This window comes from Lactuca virosa, chromosome 5 (genome assembly GCF_052849685.1).
Source record: "Lactuca virosa cultivar CGN04683 chromosome 5, Lactuca_virosa_CGN04683_v6, whole genome shotgun sequence".
In the NCBI taxonomy this organism is placed as follows: domain Eukaryota; kingdom Viridiplantae; phylum Streptophyta; class Magnoliopsida; order Asterales; family Asteraceae; genus Lactuca; species Lactuca virosa.
Window position 1 is genome coordinate 10,298,354 of NC_136430.1, and position 15,149 is coordinate 10,313,502.

A 15,149-nucleotide genomic window follows, 5' to 3' on the forward strand; every position below is an offset into this window, starting at 1 on the left:
GGCACTTTTCCCAATTGAGTACTAGGTTTGTCTTCTCGCATCTTGCTAACATTAGATCCAAGTTGGATAAGCAATCTTCCAAAGAGGATCCGAAAACCGAGAAGTCATCCATGAAAACCTCCATAAATTTCTCGATCATGTCATGGAAGATAGCCATCATGCACCTTTGGAATGTAGCAGGTGCATTGCATAACCCAAAAGGCATGCGTCGGTATGCAAAAGTCCCACTTGGGCATGTAAAAGTGGTCTTCTCTTGGTCTTGTGGATCAATTGGTATTTGAAAATACCCCGAGAAACCATCGAGAAAACAATAGTATAGATGACCGGAAATCCTTTCTAGCATTTGATCAATAAATGGCAATGGGAAGTGATCCTTGCATGCAACATCATTAAGCATTCTGTAGTCAATGCAAACGCGCCACCCGGTTACTGTTCTTGTTGGAATTAACTCGTTATCTTCATTAGTAACTACCGTCATTCCTCCTTTCTTTGGTACCACTTGCACTGGACTTACCCATGGGCTATCAGAGATTGAGTAAATGGTACTAGCATCTAATAGTTTAACCACCTCCTTTTTCACCACTTCTTGCATGTTTGGGTTAAGTATTCTTTGGCGTTGAACTACAGGTTTAGCTCCATCTTCTAAGTTAATCTTATGAGAACAATAAGCTGGACTAATCCCTTTAATATCGGTTATCTTCCATGCTATGGCCCCTTGTCTTTTCTTTAGTACTCCCACAAGTCTTTCTTTTTCATGTTTAGCTAGATCAGAAGCTATAATTACTGGTTTTTGTTGGCCATCTTCAAGAAATGCATATTCCAGATGATCTGGTAGGATTTTTAGTTCAGATTTTGTGTTCTGTATGCTGAACACGTCGAGTTCAGTAAGGGGACTCGTCGAGTCCCAGGCTAAATTCGCGACTGATCGGGATTTTTCGAATGGACTCGCCGAGTCGGTGGTTGCTACTCGGCGAGTTGGGCTCTCAGCACTTCTGATTAATTCATTATATTCAGCTTCCTCGAGCAATCTCTCTATCTCCATCAGGTATCTTTCAGCATCAAATTCTTCAAGGGTAACGGTGGACTTGTTTGACTTGTCTTCTTTCCATTCCTCCATAAATTCTTCCAACATATCAACCGAGAATGTCGTGTCATCAATATACCTTGCATGCTTTATTGCTTGATCAACTCCAAAAGTAACTGAATCGTCTCCCACCCAGAGGGTAAGTTTAGAATCTCGCATGTCTACTATAGCACTCGCGGTGTTGAGGAAGGGTCTTCCAAGTATGATCAGGACTTGAGGATCTGCTTCCATGTCTAGCACTATGAATTCTGCGGGGAACACAAACTTGTCAACTTTCACTAATAGATATTCGCATATTCCCCTTGGAAATGTGATCGTTTTATGTGTTAAGTGAATTGCCATTCGAATTGGCCTTGGCTCCGGAAGATTTAATTTCTTGAAGAATGAATATGGCATGAGATTAACACTTGCCCCCGAATCAGCCAATGCATGTATAGTTGCTAGATTTCCGAATTGACAAGGTAATGTCAAACTTCTTGGATCACCCTTCTTCTTAGGTAATTTGTTCAACATGGCAACTGAACAATTTTCATTTAAGACCACTTTCTTCACCTCTTCCATCTTCTTTCTATCAGTTAGAAGCTCTTTTAGGAATTTGGCATATTTAGGCATTTGTGCAACCGCCTCGATGAATGGCGTATTAATTTGAAGGGCCTTTATGTGTTCCACTAACTTTTGGTAATCAACATCATGCTTTTCTTGTTTGGCTCGAGCTAGAAATGGCACTGGAGGCTGATATGGTTTAACAGGAGGTTTGTTTTTCTGTTCAGGTGGGGGACTCGTCGAGTCCATATATGGGACTCGGCGAGTCAGATCGAGAATTTATGATTTTTCAGTTTCTACTTCTTCCTCTTGCACCAACTTAGGATATTCTTTCTGAATAGGGGCCAGAGGAGTTATAATCTTCCCACTCCTAGTTGTCAGGATGTTTATATGTGCGCCTTTCGGATTGTTTTCGGTATTACTAGGAAGTCCACCCGGTCGTTTCTCATTTATTTGCAATGCAAGTTGGCCCAACTGTTTTTCAATATTGAGAATGGAAGCTTGCTGATTCCTAAGTAAGGTTGCTTGGTCTTTCATCATAATTTGGTGCTCTTTCATTACGTTTTGTTGCTCCTTAATTTCAGCATCGGTATCGTTGTGCCTTTTCTCGGATGCGGCTGCAAATCTCGTAAGCATATCTTCAAAGTCTGACTTCTTTTCCTGCACCGGTTCCTCTTTTTGATAAAAACCTCTTCCTTTTTGCTTATACTTTTCCTCCTTTGCCTTCTTGTACTCATTATAAGGTAGCCATTCTTTCTTGGGTTTGCGCCAATCATCATCATATCTATCACCGCTTGAGTAGCACACTTGCACTTTCCGGTTCCTGTTCTCGTCAAGGTCACAGTCTTTAGTAAGGTGGGGCCCTCTACAGTTTTCACATCCCACTGTAATGGCATGGATGGATTGGTCCATCTTAGTCATTCTTCTATCCATGATTTCCAATTTTGCCATCATTTCCGCCATGTCATCCGAAATAGCATTCACCATCCCTCTATTTGAGTCATTGCTTGGGTTATGATATTCTCTAGAGTGTTTAGAGAATTCTTCAATTAGCTTTTTTTATCACCGGGGGTGGCTTCTTTGTGAGTGGTCCTTGCGAATCAAGGAGCTGCCTAGTGGTTACATTCACCCCATCATAGAAAATGGAGACTTCTTGTTGATTGTTTAGATCATGGTGTGGGCAATTCCTTAGTAGGCCTTTGTATCTCTCCTATGCCTCATAAAGTGACTCTCCAACTTGTTGCTCAAAATTGGCTATGGCTTTCTTTAATTTTGCTATTTTTGAGGGAGGGCAAAATTGATCGATAAATTCTTCACGCATTTTAGCCCAAGTGGTGATGGATCCTGGAGGGAGTGATTTCAGCCAATCCTTCGCGGCTCCCTTAAATGTGACAGGTAGCATACGAAGTAAAATAGTGTCGAGAGGTATATTAGGAACATTGAAGTAGTCTACATCGTTGACCTCGTCAAGATGCTTGTATGCATCTTCGTGATCCTTCCCGAAGAATGGGATTTCCTTAACTTGAGCAAGTATGTGGCCCTTAAGTTCAAAGGTGGCAGTTGCGGGAATTACGGGTTGCACGAGTCCTGGGCCGGTGTCGTCACGCATCCTTTTCTTCCATTCACCCATGGGAACATCATCGATGTTAGCCATGGTTTTAGCTAGTTCGCCTTCCAAGTCGCTTCCTTCTATGTCATATTCGCTTCCTTCTTTTTTGGTTTCGTACTCGATGTCTTCCTTCGTATTGCTGGATTCTCCAACTTTTTGGCCCTTTTTCTTGCTGAAAGCTGATTTGAGGCTCTTAAATGGTGACTTCTTTGGTGTTGAAGATGATTCTACAATTTTGTCTTTGTCCTTCCTAAGAGAGGATTTTGAGTTCTCGAGCAGTGGGATTAAGGGTGTGCCTGATCCTCGGGTCATATAATACCTGTAAGAAAACAAGAAACACACGTAAAAAGAACAAAAATGAAATAAAAAACGAAACTGGGAATTCGCCTTGGACTCATCGAGTAGCTTCGACTGCACTCGGCGAGTTTAAGGTTAAGACATAAATTTTTTTTTTAACAAAAATCATAAAAACAGAAAAAATTAATACTCAAACCTAATAACTAAATTACTAAAGCAGTAACTTTGTGCAAGATAGATCTCGCACAAAGGATCGATAACACTAGCAATTAGAATTAATTTTTGAACCGTTCCCTGGCAACGACGCCAAAAACTTGATGTGTATATAAATGCACTAGTTTTAGTCCTACTTTTAAGATATAATTTAGACACACAAAGGCAGTGGACCTGTCAATTGGTGGTATAGTTGAATAAGCAGGGTATCGAACACAGGGAACGATAATTAAATTAATGACTAGAACTAACTAAAACAAGTAATAAAAGTAAAAGGTTTTCTCTGGTTTTGCAAGACTAGAAACTTCACAAATTAACTAACACACAAATTAAGTAACTAACAGCTAAAGCAAGTAAAAAACCAAATAAATTCAATAATAAGGAAGCTTCTGTTTAGGTTCGATTCATTTACTCCTATGGTTGATTTTATGGCAAGTGCAATGGATTAATTGTTGTTGGCCACCGGTTAAAGTGATTAGGTTCAATTCGATATTACCAATCCTTAGAAAACGGATTAATTTAAGCAGTGATCACGTGATTAAACTAATGAATTTCCTAGTTTATTTATTCAAGTTAAATAAGACTTGTAATTAGCTAATCAAATTACTAATTCAATTAACCTCTTGTTGATGGTTTATCACACAAGCTCACACATTAATTTACCCATTTTCTAGTTAACCCTAGTTTCACGTTTGCTATTCCTAGGCACATAACAATGTTTTCACATAAATCATATGAGATAAGCAATTAAGAGATGTTCATGCAGCTTAATTACTTGTTAATTAAGATAAAATAGTTGTGGTTAATGCATAAGGTTCTTTAACAAGCTTAATAGAACAAAATTCACCAATAAACAATTAATCCAACCACAAATCAATCCATAGTTGTAAATTTGTCTACCCTAAACAGAAGGTATAAAGTGTAGCTCATAATTACAGTAGATAGAAACTCAAAAATAAGATCTAATAATTCAAACATGGTTCAAATAAGAGATAGAGTGAAGAATAAACTAAATTTGCCTTTGATCTCCTTAGAATTGAAGGTTAGGGTTTTCTCCACGAACTCCAAAGCTCCAGCAGCACCTTAGTCGCAAAAATAATCCCCAAGGATTCTAGAGAGAGGTTTTAATTCGACAATTGGCTTCTATTTATAGGCTTCGGAAAACAGGGGCTACTCGCCGAGTAGATAACCGACTCGCCGAGTCCCCTTTCTAGAATCCGTGTACGGCAAGGACTTTGTATTTGCTTCGCGAACATTCGTGTGGACTCGTCGAGTAAACGTCCAACTCACCGAGTCCTTCAGGATTTTGACTCTTTTTCTTCTTTCTTCAGTTCGCGAGTTCCCGATTGCACAATATCATTCTGGGGAGGACAACTCTACTCAAGCTAGGAGAAGTTCCGTCAACGATGCACGGTATTGTAAAATTCAGCACCACCGAGGGGCCAGGCACAATCCTTGCAACCCCGCCAAGGGAGCTACAATGTTTCGAGGTCATGCGACCGGCAGATATAGCGCAGGAAAGTAAGAAGGCACGGGTCGAACTAGCAAACGGAAAAGAGGTCATCCACGAGGAATACCCAGATCAGTCGGTCACCGTCGGCGGTAATCTCCCCGAACCAACTAGGCGCGCGTTGATTGACCTCTTGAAACAATACAAACATGTTTTCGCATGGACCCCCAACGACATGGTAGGGGTAGACCGAGAAGTAATAGAGCACAGGTTAATGATCAAGCAGGGCGCGAAGAAAGTTAAGTAAAAGAAGAGGGTTCAAGGAGGAGACCGTGATAGAGAAATCAATACGGAGGTGGCCAAACTAACAAAGGAAGGAATCCTAAGGGAAGCGATCTTCTCGACCTGGATTGCAAACCCAGTAATGGTAAAGAAACACGATGGCTCATGGCACATGTGCGTCGACTACTCTGACCTGAACAAAGCATGCCCCAAGGACTATTACCCCTTACCAGAGATCGATCAGAAGGTAGAGTCGCTACAAGGGTTCATTTTAAAATGCTTTCTGGACGCACACAAGGGGTATCATCAGATCCTGATGAGCAAAGAAGACGAAGCAAAAACAGTTTTTTACACAGACCATGGAGCTTTCTGCTACACCAAGATGTCGTTCGGGCTAAAAAACGCAGGAGAAACATACCATCGATTAGTCGACTCCATATTCGCCAAACAAATCGAAAGAAATATTGAGGTATATGTCGAAGACATGGTCATCAAAAGCCCAAACGAAGGGAGGTTACTAGAAGATGTGGAGGAAACCTTCAAGACACTAGAGAAGGTCAGGATGAACACTTTCGGAGTGGAAGAAGGGCAGTTCCTGGGATACTACGTGACCAGGCAAGGAATACAGCCTAGCCCAGTCAAGGTGGATGAACTCATGGAGACCCCGTTGCCAAGCACCCTCAGGGACGCCCAAGGCTTGAACGAAAAGCTCACAACTCTCATCCGGTTCATCTCGAAATCGGCATACAAAGCTATGCCACTCTTTCACACGCTTAAGGGATGTATTGAGAAAAATAACTTCCAATGGACAGCAGCGGCAGAGGCAGTGCTTCAGCAAATTAAAGAGGCCTTGCACAAATTACCCACGATAGCCAGCCCCGTCCCAGGCGAAACATTGCAGATGTATCTCTCCGCCTCAGCCGAAGCCATCTCATCTATTTTGGTCATGGAAAGAGAAGGAAATCAAACGCCGGTCTACTTCGTTAGTCGAGCAGTGCAGGTTCATGAACTCAATTATCCCACTCTTGAAATACTAGTGCTCGCGCTCATATACACCGCACGGCGCCTGAGGCGCTATTTCCAGGCACATCAGATAGAAGTACTAACAAACTGTCCATTCATGCAGATATTGCTCAAGCTTGAGACTTCCGGACGACTTGCAAAACGAGAAATTGAACTAGGCAAACACGACATCAACTATCGTCCACGAAGAAGCATCAAAGGACAAGCACTTGCAGATTTCCTGCTTGAAATCCACGAGGGAGGGGAAGAAATGAGCCAGGAAGGAACACGAGTGACAGGAGAAACACCAAAGGACAACCGGAGATGGACCTTATACACAGATGATGCATCCAGTAGGGAACGATCGTGAGCGGGCCTAATCTTGACCAGCCCGGAAGGGGAGGAAGTCACATACGCCCTCCGTTTTGACTTCCACACTTCCAATAATGAGGCGGAATACGAGGCTTTGCTCCCCGGCCTACGACTAGCCAAGCAAATGGGGGCAGAAGCAGTCGTATCCCTGACAAATTCAAGACTGGCCGCCAACTAAATCAACGGGAGCTTCGAAACAAAAGATAAGAGAATGGAGAAGTATGTCAGGATAGTGCAGCGGATCGTCAAACCCTTCAAAGAGTTTGTCATTAAGCAGATACCAAGAAGTGAGAACAGAAGGGAAAATGCCCTAAGCAAGCTGGCATCAACGTGCTTCGACCACGTGTCTAAGAAGGTCTTAGTGGAGGTGCTCAAGGAAAGAAGCATAGACGAGCGGAAAGTGAACACCTTGACAACGTGCAAATGTAAATGGATGACCCCCCTGATTGAGTACTTGCAACATGACATTCTACCGGACAGTCATGAAGAACCCAGGAAAATACGCGTTAAATGTGTATATTGGTGTTTTAGAGAGAGAAGAACTAGTGTGTGTGTACTATGTGTATGGAGCATCATTCTATTCATTGAATACATCATAGAGTCACTTGTTCTTCTTCTTCTTCTTCTCTTCTATTTTGATCTGACATCATCCGTTTGATTGGGATTCCGTACCATCAAACGGATCTGATTAATACACAAGCAGATTGGGGACTTACAACTGGTATCAGAGCTTGGATTGTATCAATCATTTTTGTCAGATCTGGAACGTATTTGATCTTATTTTTGAAGGATTTCTACGTTTTTGGATAGATCTCTGAAAAATAGGGGGGTTTGTTCTTCGTGTTTTTGATAAAAAAAGGAGTTTTTGATCGAGTTTTGGAGCTACAAAGTCGAAAAAACAGTGTTTTTGGTCGTAACCAGCGAGGGGGTGGCAGCGTGTACGTCCAGCGGCTACGGTTTCCGAAGCGTTTGCTGCCGGAAACGATTTGCGGTCAGAGGGTTTACGGTCCGAGGTCTCGCGAGTTTACGATCCGAAGACACGTGTTCGGTCAGGCGGTTTTACGGTCCTCGGTTTATGGTTCGGCAGTTTGCGGCCAGCCTCGCTTCGGAGTTTACGGCTCAGCAGCGCTTATCGGTCTTAGCTTCATTCTCGGCCCTGCAAAGGAACCTCGCACGCGCATCATCGTACATTAAAAAAATTAGGGGGATGCCGGGGATCGAACCCGTGTCTTCTACCTCATCAGTCAACGCGTCCTATCCACTTGAGCTAGCCTGCCACACGATACAATCCTTCCCAATTTAATTCATAAGGCTTCGCTGCTTCAACTTTAATTTTCGCAAATTTAACATTTTTAACCCAAAAATCAATTTCTTTTATTTTTAAATTCCATTTTCAACCCAAAATTTTAGTTTATAATTTTTGACTTTTGACTTAAAAAATTTTGACTTTTACTTTTAAGTTTGACCTTTGACTTTAAACTTTGACTTTCTCGTTTAACCTTTAAATGTTCAATTTTAGCTTTTCGGTTTGACTTTTAAGTTTGACTTTTTAAGTTTGACTTTTAAGTTTGACTTTTTTAGGTTTGACTTTTGAGTTTTTAGTTAAAGGACATATTTTTTTATAAAAATAAGTTCCTCAAACATCCCGCTCACTGAAGTTTCATGTTCTCAGTCTTGTGAAACTACTATTAAATTTCTTCGTGAACAAATTAAGTTACTAAAAAGGGAAAATGAGTACCTAAAGTACAATGAATATCAACTTAGGAAGGCACAAAAACACCTGAAAGAACAATTAGATACCAAAACCAAGGACTTCCGAAAACTACAAGAAGAATATAGCAATAAATGTGCAAACTATAGATATGTGACAGAACAACTTGTTGAGTTAACTGCTGAACTTGTCGCATTAAAACATAAGTTTGAAAATGCGGATTTTAATTTCAGAAAATCTGATGCGTCGAGTGAAGTAGTTGCATCAATGATGGAAAGTAGTTTGAGATTTAAAAATAATCAGTCAAAGGGTTTAGGGTATGATAAAGTGCCTCCTCCTTTTAATCATACCTATCAGTATATCCCTTTGACAAAAGAGGAAATAGACAGAGAGCCACATCTTAAATATGGTAAACCTGCTGTATTTGTGCCGGGATGTGGTCCTCAGGTTGCAAGTACTAATGTTTCTACTTCTTATTCAGATCAACCATTAAGTCATTGCAAGCAATATGCTGAAGAGAGTGTGTCTGATAATAAGATTGTTTCAAAGTCTGATGACTTAAATTTTTTCGATATATTTGATGATATCTTTGATAATTCTGCCGTGGTTGTGCTAGAAAGTGTTGAGCTGAACAATTCTAATGCTTCTACTTCTTGTGGAGGTAAAGTAACGGAAGATGAGAACAATGAGAAAACTATTGAACAAACCAATGTCTCCTTGAACTCTGAATCTGTTGCTTCGAACTCAGTTGCTTCTGATCAACTTGCTGTTGAGAAATACAGGCCACCAAAACAAGCGAAACAGAGTACTTGCTGTAATTGTGCTTGTTGGAACAATAAGAGACAAGGCATAGATACGCCACCAGGGGCAGGAAGAAACAACTACCCAGTGAAGAAAAAGACTTGCTTTCACTGTGGAACACCTGGACACATTGCCAGAAATTGTCCAAATCGCGTATACGTTCCCTACTATGCACAAGGGCGCCAAGAGGGAGATTTTCCAAAAGAAATCCCTCAAGGTCATGTTCAGACAATGGCGAGTGGAACGCACAAAAGGCCAATAATCAAAATCCCAAGGGCAAGAAGGGAATGTCGGGCAAGAAGTCTAATTCAAAAGATGCTCTAGTGAAACAAAGACCGGTTAGGTTAAAGTCATCTCGGCGGCCGACTTCAAGTTCCAAAGCCAGCGCTAAGGCACCAAACCGAGCGAGCAAGAAATGGGTTAAACCCGACTACAGATGGGTTCCGAAGGTTCACTCTCCCAAATCATCCAATGACTCTAATATTTCTTCATCTTTTGTTTGTGATAAACAGGATATGTCAGGGGAGAGAGTATCATGCAAGGATGACAAAGGTCAACCCAGTTTCAAAATGGACTGGGTTCCAAAGATCAACTGATCCCGCTCTGTGTCGGAGCAGCTATGGAGGCATATCATCAGACTTCGGTTTGTTGGCCGTGGCCGTTCCAGGCACATGATAAGGGACATCTCTCAACTGTACAACATTCAGAACTTTGCTTGAGAGTATGTGTCCTTTGCGGGAAAGGAAGTAAGGGAGGAGAGGATCAAAAATGGGGTTATGTGCTTAATGACATGAAGAATTTTCGGATATGTTCTGAGATTATGCGTACTATTCTCAGACCTTCTGGATGCAAATTCAATCGGTGACTTACGGTTTGAGTTTTCTTCTCGATACTCCTGAGTTTATCTTACACTGTTTCGCTTTGAAGACAATTATTTTCTTTCTTATAGTTTTTCTTTGCTAGGTATTGTTTGGGAAGTGATATGAAGTATAGTTCTAAAGGGCAATTTATGATGCGTGTAATGCACTAAAGCCAAATTGTCTAGACTATGTATTCAATGTGCTGGTAGGCGCAAAGGATTCAAAAGGACTAGACTCAGTTTGAAAATTGAAAAGACTTGACTAATATGAACTTAGATAGTTTCATTTAGACTGACCATATGATGCTCGGGTAGATTGAGCAGTGAGATAAACACGGGAACCCACGAGATACACTAAATTAATACGCATCTAGAACTGTGGCTTAACTCTTCCTTGATGTACAAACTTATGTCCTTAATTCTGGTTCTGATAGGGCGACTGGGGGGTTCTGATAAAGTAGGTGTGTAGGAAATTATTTTCTTGCTTTCTATCTGTCAGTCATATGTTGCTTCCTCTGCGTGATTGGAAGAGATCCGACCTTCTACGCACCTCCTTATCTATGAAATTCTTTCTATCTGTTAGTCATATGATGTCTCCTCTGCGTGATTGAAATGATCCAACCTGGAACACAACATATGCAATATTCTACCTCTCAATCCCTCTATCCTAGTTAGCCATATGTTGTCCCCTCTGCGTGATTGAAAGAAATCCGACCTGGGACAAAACATATACACCTATTTCTAAATCTCACTTCCTCCTTAATAATTGTTTACTCACCTAAAGTAAGGAGTTCTTTGGAAGTTCTTGATAACTAGGGTATATCGGGAAGTGGGGAACACATTCTAGTGCAACTAAAATTGAACCATTTAGAGGTTGTCTGTAGATCTCGCTGCTTAATTTAAGTGGACAACAATATCCTTGGCCGTCGTCAGCTAAATTTCCATTTAGGAATATATATCACAATGACTTATCACTTATAATCTGTCCAAATTGTCAATATCCTTTGTGTTTAAGTGGACCACAATACCGGTGATTGACCAGATCTAGACATGTAGGCGTGTGCTGATAAACGATATTGGATTACTTGACAACTTTGATCCCAAGTAATTTTGTTTTTGTTAAATTTGTTCATAGTTTTCCTCTATGCACAAATTTAGGGGGAGAATTAAAAAAAATTAAAAAAAATCAAACAAAAATCAGAAAAATCAAAAATCAAACAAAAATCAGAAAATTAAAAATCCAAAAAATAGTGTTATTTCTATTTTGTCTTGAAAAGTGAATTCAGATATAGATGAGACTCATGGAGACTGAATCGAAAATTTCTAAGCCAAGGCTTCATCCGTGAGCATCGAAGAATTCTCATTCGAAGGAGCAAGAAATGAAGATTATTCTTTCGACATTCAATCCTTCAACCCCAGAAGCAAGGTGAAGCTGACTTGAAGATTATGTGTCAAGTTGTATTGAAGCCTCCTCAATCAATTTGCTGCTATCTTGTACCTGCTGAAGTGATCAGAAGTTTTGTTCTCTGTTCTCTCTGAAGAGTCTCAAGCTGAAAGCGCTATCTTTCAAGAATCTTATTAAGAAGCCTCCTCACCCAATATGCGTTTAGAGTCAAATTTTGAAGAAAATCCCAACTGCTCAAGATGAAGTCATTTATTGAAGATTCATCATGATCATCTTGAAGTTGTGAAGAATTTGAAGATTAATGCTGAAGCCAAGCTCCCAATGAAGATTAACAAGAAAAGCCAGCTACTTTTTAGGGGAGCTTGTTGGGTCAACTAGAAAAGAAAGCTATAAACCAAGGGGGAGATTGTTGGGTCAAAATTATGGTTTATACTTTGCTTTTCTAGGAAAATGTATTTTTCTGTTAAGTATTATGTGTTTACGGTTGTGTTTACGGTCGTACACGGGTTTACGGCCGGACACCCGTGTACGGCTGGATACCCGTGTACGGCTGGACACTCGTGTAAGGCCAACTGTCTCATATATATATATATATATATATATATATATATATATATATATATATATATATATATATATATATATATATATATATATATATATATATATATATATATATATATATATATATATATATATATATATATATATATATATATATATATATATATAGTGAGGAGTGCATGTGAGGAGGAAAAAGAAAGAGAGAAGGAGAACATATTGTAGAGAGAGAAACTAGAGAGAAGAATAGTGTGTGTGAGAGAATCTTGTGTAAGGAGCATCATTCATATCTTCAATACATTCAAGATTCGTCATATTCTTCATTTGATCTAACATCATCTGTTTGATTGGGATTCCGCACCATCAAACGGATCTGAATGATACACAAGCAGATTTGGGACTTACACTTGCCTAGCAGCTCCTGCAGCTGAGATGACAACTCCTGCATCTCAGGCGGTGCCAAGCGGTACGACGCCTTGGCAATCGGGGCCTCACCCGGCACAAGTTCAATCCTGAACTTGACCTACCTCTTGGGAGGCACACCGGGTAGCTCCTCCGGGAATACATCAACAAACTCCCTGACCACTGGAACCTCTGAAACTAAAATCCGATCCCCAACTCGAGTGTCAACCACATAAGCCAAATAACCTGCACACCCGTGTTGAATATACTGCGGAGCCCTGGCTGCCGAACAAAACCCTAAACCGACCCTAGCTTCCTCTCATAAAATAACCAGTTCTCCCTCACTTGGGGTTTGAACTACCACTCGTTGGCCCTCACTATCAATCATGACACCAAACCTGCTCATCCATTCCATACCCACTATCACGCACACATCCCCCATGGGAATAGGGATCAGATCAATCGGATAAGGCACCCTGAAGATCCCTAGCACACAACCCTGATATACCGCAGATGCAAAAACTGATGGGTTTTGAGCATTACAACATTCCTATGGTGCACATGCAACCCTATTTTCTTTGGATGTAGGTTTTTCTCAAGTTATACATACTAATTAATTTTCCAAAGCAAAACCCTAATCTAGCATACAAGAAAACGAAATCTAATCATATTAGGGTTTAGAAGAATACCTTTCTTGTTAGCTATTAGTAACAAGTAATCCACACTTCAATTCCTTGACCTTCAAAAGCCTAGTGCCCCAAACGTTGCACCTCTAATGAAGCCACAAACACCACAAGCAAAGAATGAGGAGAAGGAGAGCAGAATTTCGGCTAGGGTTTCCCTTGGAATGCAGTGGCCGAAATTGAGAGGTCAGGGGGCCTTTAAATACTTGTGGCTGCTAGGGTTTCTAGGTGAAAACCCTAATTCTTAACTTAGGCTCCAAGCAGTCCCTGAACCTCCTTTCCATAAGGCCTTGGATGATTTCTATAGGGCCTCCTATAGATTTCGTCCAACCCTTTATAAGGGAGTCCAGCAGGCCAATATTGAAACTATCAGTGATCTGCAATATCAGTCCCCTTACTTTTAATCAGTCTCTTTTAATCCCAAAATTAATTTCTGATTAATACTAATTAAGTAATATGATTTCTCAATTAATATATTATTCTTATAATATATTAATAAATCATTAAACGACCTCTTACTCCAAAACTCATTCTGTCCAGTTGTTATGGTGAAGGCAACCCAAAAGGACCATGCTCCCATCAAATCAAGTACATACCAATTATAGTTATGGGCTTAGACACCTAATCCAACCGTCTCCAAGAATTGGGAGAAACCCTAGCCGGCTCGCCGAGTCTTCGAACGACTCGCCGCGTTCAAGGCAATCTTCAACGGACTCGCCGACTTTGTTCATCAACTCGACGAGTTCATGACCATCTTCATATGACTCGCCGAGTTGACTATGCAACTCGCCGAGTCCTTTCAAACCTTCTTCCATGCAGACACCTTTTAAGCCATGCCAAGGTTCTAGATTACAGATCCAAGCTTCTAAGGCATGTTTATCACGTAAAGTTGCAAACTTTACACACATGCAAGGCCTTAAAGGCTCTAAATGACCAATCTAAGCTTCTAATGGAGATTTGCACCTTAGGAGAGTCTCATCCTTGCAAGAGCTGGAAACTTTATGGACTTAGGACTCAAAAGAGGTTCAGATATGAAGTTTCAACTTCAGATCTAGCTCCCATACCAAAATCCCTTAATGAATGAGTAAAGAAAGCCCTAGTTTTCACATATGAATGATTCTAGAAGAAAAGAGCTTAAGGTAACAACTTATTACCTTCAAAACGTGCCCAAAACTGAAGTAGACTCTGGATCCACATAAATCCTTGATGCTAGCCTCTTGATCTACAAGTTTCCTTCACAAAGTCACCTCTCAAAACTCCAAAACACTCTCCAAGCCCTCACTCACGAAAATTAGGGTTTCTAGCTCTTAAGGGGTGATAGAGGACAGTCGGAGGCGGTAATGGTCCAATATATAGGGTGCAAAAACCTTGAAACCTAGGGTTTCCACTGCCAGCTCCTACTCGTCGAGTCCCCCATGCCGACTCGACGAGTCACTCATTAAATGACGTGTCCTGGCCCACTGCTACTCGACGAGTCACACCGTCAACTTGTCGAGTAGTCCTTAAAACATGAGATCTAATTGGAATAAAAATGATACCTGACGGTTGGGATGTTACAATTCTCCCCCACTTAACTTAGACTTCGTCCTCGAAGTTTGCTGTAGCGAATAATTCCGGGTAATGCTCCCGCATCTCCTCCTTCGACTCCCATGTCCACTCGGATCCCCTCCGATGCTCCCACTGTATCTTCACCAACGGAACCTCCTTGTTGTGCAGGACTTTCAATTTCTTTTCCAAAACGGAAATCGGCCTCTCAATCATCCAGTGGCACCACTGCCTCCGAGTCCACAATGCACTTTCGCAACTGTGAAACCTGGAAAGTGCTGTGGATCCGACTAAGCTCCTCCGGAAGCTCTAGTTTGTAAGCCACCTTGC

The 15,149-nt window shown here is 41.0% G+C and overlaps 1 non-coding gene across 1 annotated transcript; it reads left to right on the plus strand.

Moving 5' to 3' along the window:
- The first annotated feature begins 2,793 nt into the window (after window positions 1-2,793).
- On the plus strand, window positions 2,794-2,900 carry LOC145118075 (small nucleolar RNA R71). Its single transcript, XR_013713059.1, has one exon. It is a non-coding gene; the product is annotated as a small nucleolar RNA R71 (small nucleolar RNA).
- Window positions 2,901-15,149: the final 12,249 nt, after the last annotated feature.